This window comes from Cyprinodon variegatus, unplaced genomic scaffold, assembly GCF_000732505.1.
Source record: "Cyprinodon variegatus isolate N-32 unplaced genomic scaffold, C_variegatus-1.0 Scaffold1398, whole genome shotgun sequence".
NCBI lineage: Eukaryota > Metazoa > Chordata > Actinopteri > Cyprinodontiformes > Cyprinodontidae > Cyprinodon > Cyprinodon variegatus.
The window spans coordinates 30,625-38,153 of NW_015151851.1; positions in this window are offsets into that span (position 1 = coordinate 30,625).

A 7,529-nucleotide genomic window follows, 5' to 3' on the forward strand; every position below is an offset into this window, starting at 1 on the left:
GAAGGGAAATAGATCTTCCCTTTGCCCATAAAAGTAGTCCCATAACTCAGACTTCTCAATATGAAGCAGGTGGCGGGGGAGGACCAACGGCTTGTGATGGTGGAGGTATCGGATCAGAGGCAATTGACAACAGAGTAGGAAGGAGATGAAGTGATGGTAACTTCTTCCAGGTCACATGATCTGGTCAACGGTGTGTCTTCTTCCAACATACATAGTCGGTATTTCACGGGGGAGCCCCGCTCATAGCATTGATCGTGTCAAGCGCTGTATATTGGTCTGAGGAATTATTTAAAATTACTTATATGGATCAACACTTTAGGTCACAAAGTCTGCTATGTGCCTTCCAATTTGAAACCAAAAGTTTGAATGAATAGATCAGTGCAATTGTAAGTACTCTTTTGTTTTTGAAGGTAATTTAAACATCAATGATATATATTGTGTATTGCAATTATAGCTCAAATGTATTGTGATATTAGATTTTCTTCATATCGCTCAGACCTAGGTCAAATTTAATCTGGTATGCAGGAGAAACACTGTCTGTGGAGCTTATGCTGAAGATCTTGGATGAGAATTAACTTCAGAGGGGCTTTGGTCCTACAGTAACGTCGATTGGCTGGAGATTTGTGCGTAGCACATCAGCAGGTGGTCTAGGTGAGGCTAATTAGAATCTTCCAGGCTGAAATTGCGTTTCAGTTTATTTTTCATAGAAGGCTGGTGGCGTTTTTTTTCATTTAATATTTTTCATTTACAGCCGAGTAGTGTAGTGACAGCCGAGGTCAAAGCTGATGTTAATCATCATTTCAGAGAGGACACATCTGACACACCACTGTGATTTAAAACCAATTATTTTCAATGACTTGCACTTGGAAAGGAGTTCTTTTAGAGTTCGGCATCTGCCAGACACATATTGAGTAAGTATGTATTAGACTAGAATGTACACGAATTTCTGTGTGCTGACAACTGTGTGCTAAGAGTTGGTGGCACAAAAAATATGACTTATTACAAAAGGCAGCAACTACTTCTTTCTAGAATACTTCCGCGGGGAATCTTGCCGCCTGCGCTGTGCGGAGATGCAGGGGAAACCGTATCTGATGAGGAAATGCAGCTCGATGTAACACCGGTATTTCCATCTGGAAAACGCTGTTTTGCTGCTGGAGTCATCCTCACTCTCCATCTCTCTGTGTGTGCTGTACGTTAACACCCGCCAGCGGAAACACCCACCTACCCAACTGACAGACTGAATCTCACTATATATCAGCCAGTCTCATCCTCCCATCTCTCATGACAAGGCACGCACGAGTCCTATCATGAAAAAAAGGTTAATTGTGCGACCTGAGTAACGTGCAGTAACATGGTGTTGGCAATGGTAACTGCGTTATAGTTACAGTCAAAGTAATTAGTTAGATTACTCATTACTAAAAAAAGGTAACGTAACTCCCATCACTGCTTGTCAGTCATGTGCAATGTGTTTTTGTTGTTTTTATCATACACAGTTGACTCACATGTAATGTGTATAGATGTTTGTCTTTTGTTTACCTAATCAAAGATTAGTAGAGTATCTAAAACATCCTTTTCCACAGCCACGCTCTGCTAATGTCTATGGACATGGTAGCGTGAGCTCGAAAGAGCTTAAATGATCTAAGAAGATACTTTCTGTTCCTAGTATGTCAGCTGAGTTGGAAGGGGAAAGGCGTGGTCTAAAACTGAGAGGCAGGCCCCTCCTGAATATCTTCATATATATATAAACACACACACATACATAAATATTTAAATTTGTGTCTTCTTCAGGGAGATAGGTTAAACTGAGTTGTGTACCAGCAGCAAAATGCTTCTCTTCACATTGGTTCTTGGGGTCTTGTTTCTCCCAAAAGGCAAGTTCTTGATATTTTTTAATATTTAATATATTTCCAATTTTGATTATTTAAGGTGGTTTCATCATCATTCCTTCCCTTTCTCCTGATACAAACCAAGATCCTTTATCTTATTTCTGCTTTTGTTGCCAAGATTATTTTTGCTATGAATTCTCTTCCTTCTACTCTGTAGTGTGCTATAGTAAATCAACTTTTTTTTGACATTTATAAAGACTTGCTCTCTGACATTTACAAATAATGAAGTAACCCAGTTTATGTCATACAAAACTGACAATAAAAGTACACTTTCTCATTATTTTAATTAGCTGACACCCTGAGCTGTTATCAGTGTATACCGGATCCCACTGGGACTTGCAGAGAGGAAACAGCTACATGTGCCACACAGAGTTACCAGTGTGTAGCATCAACAACTGCTTTCTTTCAAGGTACATAGTTGTGTAATTTGTATTGTTGTTCCTTCCCTTCATCCAACCTCTTTTTAAAATATTTGCTATCTGCTTATAGGTAGTAATAAGCAGGAGTTAAAGACCAAATATTGTGGAGTCCCCGAATCTTGTTATGATGGATCCATCAACATGGGAACTTACAGAATTGTGATGAAAACAACATGCTGCTCAACAAATCTCTGCAACTCCAACTATCCATGTAAAAAAGCAATTTTTTTGTTTTTCAAAACTTTGTAGCACTCTAAATAAAAACTAATCTTTTCTTGAATTTTACAGCATTTAAATGCCATTAAATTATTTTTTTTTATCAAATTCAACAAAAAATTATCTGAATATTAAAATAATTTTGAAAATAAAATAAATATAGAAGGAGAGAAAAGATTTTCACACTGATAGCGAAAAACTGCTGTTATCTGAGACTGAGGAAAAAGTCTTAAAAGAAAATACTTTGTCATTGAATAAATAAAAGATAAATTGACATTTGGAATTATTTTTCCAGGGGGAGATGCTCTCACAAAAATACATTTCACTCTCAAATATTGATTTATTGCAATCAATGGGAAAACATTTTCTCTCCAAATTAAAAGAGTAAAAAATGTATTGAAATGTTGTCTGAGTATATAATTTTAGAGAACCAAGTTGATGTCAAATTAAAAAAAAGCTGTTATTATAAGTCTGCATTTCTTTTCATTGGATTAATATCTTTGTTTCCTAGCTGTTTCTTCTAATCCCCATCCAAATGGCAAAAAGTGCTACTTCTGTGATGGACAAAGTTGCAATAATACTCTTAATTGTGTAGATGATGAAAACTACTGTATCAAGGGAACAGGTAAGAGCTTCATTATAATATTCAGAAGAATGTTNTCCTCACTCTCCATCTCTCTGTGTGTGCTGTACGTTAACACCCGCCAGCGGAAACACCCACCTACCCAACTGACAGACTGAATCTCACTATATATCAGCCAGTCTCATCCTCCCATCTCTCATGACAAGGCACGCACGAGTCCTATCATGAAAAAAAGGTTAATTGTGCGACCTGAGTAACGTGCAGTAACATGGTGTTGGCAATGGTAACTGCGTTATAGTTACAGTCAAAGTAATTAGTTAGATTACTCATTACTAAAAAAAGGTAACGTAACTCCCATCACTGCTTGTCAGTCATGTGCAATGTGTTTTTGTTGTTTTTATCATACACAGTTGACTCACATGTAATGTGTATAGATGTTTGTCTTTTGTTTACCTAATCAAAGATTAGTAGAGTATCTAAAACATCCTTTTCCACAGCCACGCTCTGCTAATGTCTATGGACATGGTAGCGTGAGCTCGAAAGAGCTTAAATGATCTAAGAAGATACTTTCTGTTCCTAGTATGTCAGCTGAGTTGGAAGGGGAAAGGCGTGGTCTAAAACTGAGAGGCAGGCCCCTCCTGAATATCTTCATATATATATAAACACACACACATACATAAATATTTAAATTTGTGTCTTCTTCAGGGAGATAGGTTAAACTGAGTTGTGTACCAGCAGCAAAATGCTTCTCTTCACATTGGTTCTTGGGGTCTTGTTTCTCCCAAAAGGCAAGTTCTTGATATTTTTTAATATTTAATATATTTCCAATTTTGATTATTTAAGGTGGTTTCATCATCATTCCTTCCCTTTCTCCTGATACAAACCAAGATCCTTTATCTTATTTCTGCTTTTGTTGCCAAGATTATTTTTGCTATGAATTCTCTTCCTTCTACTCTGTAGTGTGCTATAGTAAATCAACTTTTTTTTGACATTTATAAAGACTTGCTCTCTGACATTTACAAATAATGAAGTAACCCAGTTAATGTCATACAAATCTGACAATAAAAGTACACTTTCACTGATTTTTTTCTTTCTTACTTTAGCTAAGAGAAACATTTTCATATCTTATGTTTTCCTCAGGGAGCATCATTAATTTGAAAATGTGTTCTTCTCCTTCTACCTGATTTGTTAGAAATTTAAACATAAGTTTTGCAAGGACCAAGCACCATTGTGTATCTTTTGCTGTTGTTTATGTAATCAGAAAATCTCAATCTAAAGAAAATCAAGAAAAACAAATCTGTCAAGCCCCTCTTTGAAATGTTTTGAGTGTATTGTTTGGAAACAACAACAAATACTTGATGTCATTTCCTGAACTCACACATCCTAAAAAGAATGTGGAATGAACATGTTCACCACATGTTATCTTTTTTAACAAGACGTTTGTATTTTTTAAGTCAACTACTGTAAAAGCAGCTTTTGCACTCCAAGCCAAATCCCCTCCAACCTCCAGCTTCTGGACTTCTCCTGGGTGACTCCACCCTTTGACTGAATTACAGGGTCTGACAAGGAGATGACGTTTCTCTTTAGATCTTAATGCCCACAAATCATGACAGAAAGAATATTTTAGTACAAAGATTTATGTTTAAAAAGGAATTGTAGAGGACCAACCAAGGACCGGCCAAGGGATTCAATTGGGTTGGAGCTCTAAAGAACAGCTAAGATTTTTAACAAGTTTAAATACATACATTTCTTTATGCTCAAAATGAAAACAATAATTCTTCTTTTATCTGTTTTCCTCTTATTATGGTATAAACTACAAACCCATTTAAGTATCTTTTTTAAACATTTAATCTTATTTCTTAATGTAAAGGCTAGCATTGTATCATGACTTTAATGAAGGTTTATTTTTGAATTTTAGAAGCCTATATTATCAACCCAACATATAAAATACATAAGCGTTTAAAAAAAAAAAAGGTATTTGCATGTAAACTAAAGAGAAAATACAAAACACTGTCTATAACTGGTAAATGTGTTTTACCTCTATCCTATAGGTAAAAAAAAATCAGTGGGGGAAAGAAAATGCCTTTTAACTTTGTAGGTCATAATTGCCCGTTTTTATTGTGGTTTAACTGTATAGTTCCGTTTTAGCATCTTCATATGTCCAGGGAAATATGCACACTAAATTAAGGATCTGCCTGCCTAGATATGTTTTCCAATTTTTTTTTTTTTTTGTAATATCATCTTTCCTCAGCACCACATATTCACTTGTAGGAATTAAATGAATAAACACAGGTTCCAACAGATGTACAAATTTCTTTTGTAGGGTTTTTGTATGATAAAGCACAACAGGCTTCAGGTGTTGCTGCAGATTATGCATTCCTATAAATCCCATGAAAGCTTACAGAGAATTTGGCTTATCGTAGTCCTTTCTTGAAAAATGAAAGTTAACACATACCTTAAATGAACTTGAATGAGCATGTACTACTAAAGCCACTATAAAACTTCACTGTGTGTTATGCCGTTAATTTAAGAGGATTGCAGCATAAAATCTTTTTACTGCAGATTTCAGTTTAAGATAAGATAAGAAATACTTCTGTGATGCCGTATTCAGAAAGCCTGGATGTGACAGTAGCAAAAACAACAGATATGTCTTACACCTTAGTCTTAAATATATAAAACTTTTTCTCCCTTTCTTATTTATAAAATAAGTTATTCCTCTAGCTACATAACTCTAGATAAAATCGTAGAAATAGATTTGACAGAACCATGTAAAGTCCAACTTCACTGAAGAGGATGGACTCGCCCTGTTAGATCTTGGTACTGCATTTGATACAGTCAATCACAATATTTGTTTAAGGAAAGCTTTAATATTCTGTACAGCACAAGGCTGTTTACAAATATGATTTTTATGAAAGGTTGAAGTTTGTTCATGTAATTGTTAGCCAAGCTACAGGGTTACCATTGGAGTAGCCTGCAAAGCATTCTGGGAAAGAATCTGTTTGTTGATTGACCATGGATGTACATTACCTTTCAAGGTGCATTATGGGTAATTTCTAGTCCACTGCTTTTAGTTTTAATCCACTAGACCGGAGGTCTTCAACATGGGATCCACAACCCCTAAGGTGTCCACAGAGGTACTACATGGGGGTCGCAAACGTTTTGTCTGATTAGACTTTTTTTTATTCCCCTCTGCAATTTTATTCCACTAATTGAAACATCTTTAAATACACATTAACATGAATTCAACACACTGTAGTAAACAGATATTTGAAGGTAGAAGATGTCTTCAGTCATCAATGCACACATTCAGCGACACACAGGAGCTCTTTCAAGCTGGGTACCATTTCATTCACAACTCCTGTCCCATCAACCAGGAATCAGATTCAGAAATGCTTTAATAATCCCAGGGTGAAATTACTTTCATTACATTACTCCATATGTAATAGAGTGACTATAGTACCAGTTCGATATAACACAATGTCATACAATATATATAATTAGGGGGTCCCCGCTTCATCTCGCCATCAGTTTGGGTGGATGTTTGGACACAGCCCATTACCAGCATCAAAGCGGCAAAAGGTCAAAGGTAACCAGGTGACTTGCGGACAGTGTCTTATTTCTCTTGTAAAATAATAAATAAATAATATTATTAGTACACGTTTTTATTAAAAAAATCAAATGAAATCTTGTAGAAAATAAATATTTACCTAATAAAAAATTTAAATCTTTGATAAAACAGCACATGTGGGCAGGCAACAAAGAGAGCATTCACAGAGCAGGGGCAGAGCGTAGCCAGCTGCTGGGGCCCCTGATTCAAACAGGTAAAGAGAACTCAGCCCAACCGTAGGCTGCATCTCAATTCGCAGGCTGCGTACTTCGAAGGACCCAGCCTACCCAGCCTTAGGAGGACCCAGCCTTCGGAGGCTGCTCCAGAGGATCATCAGCCGTTGGTAAATGGGACGGTCTGTCATGATTGGTTTAAAGCTAAACTCACATGCAGAACACAAACGGAGGCTGAATAAAAGTTTAACAGAGTTTATTGAAAAAGGTTTTCACAAAAGACATTAACTGGTTCAGGTACTGGTCCGGGTTGGGTTAACTGATGTCTGCAGAGACGGACAGTTTGATTAGCCAGGCAGTCAGATGATTAATTGAGTCTTTAGATTATTCACAGTCTACCTTAAAGAAGTCCAGGCTTTATCTGTGAGAGAGGGAACTGTTGGGTCCAGAGACTGTTGGTTCAGCAGAGTGCACAAGCAGCTGCAGCGTCTAGCTTCTGACTTTGAATGGCAGACCTTGATCAGAGTTTCCAGCTCTTCTCTGAGAGCAGCAGGAGAAATCCATATTGGAATCTTCAGGTTTGGCTCACCAGGGCTGGTTTGGCAGGTTAAGCTCATCCAGAGCTTCAGACTTCAGACAGGTTTC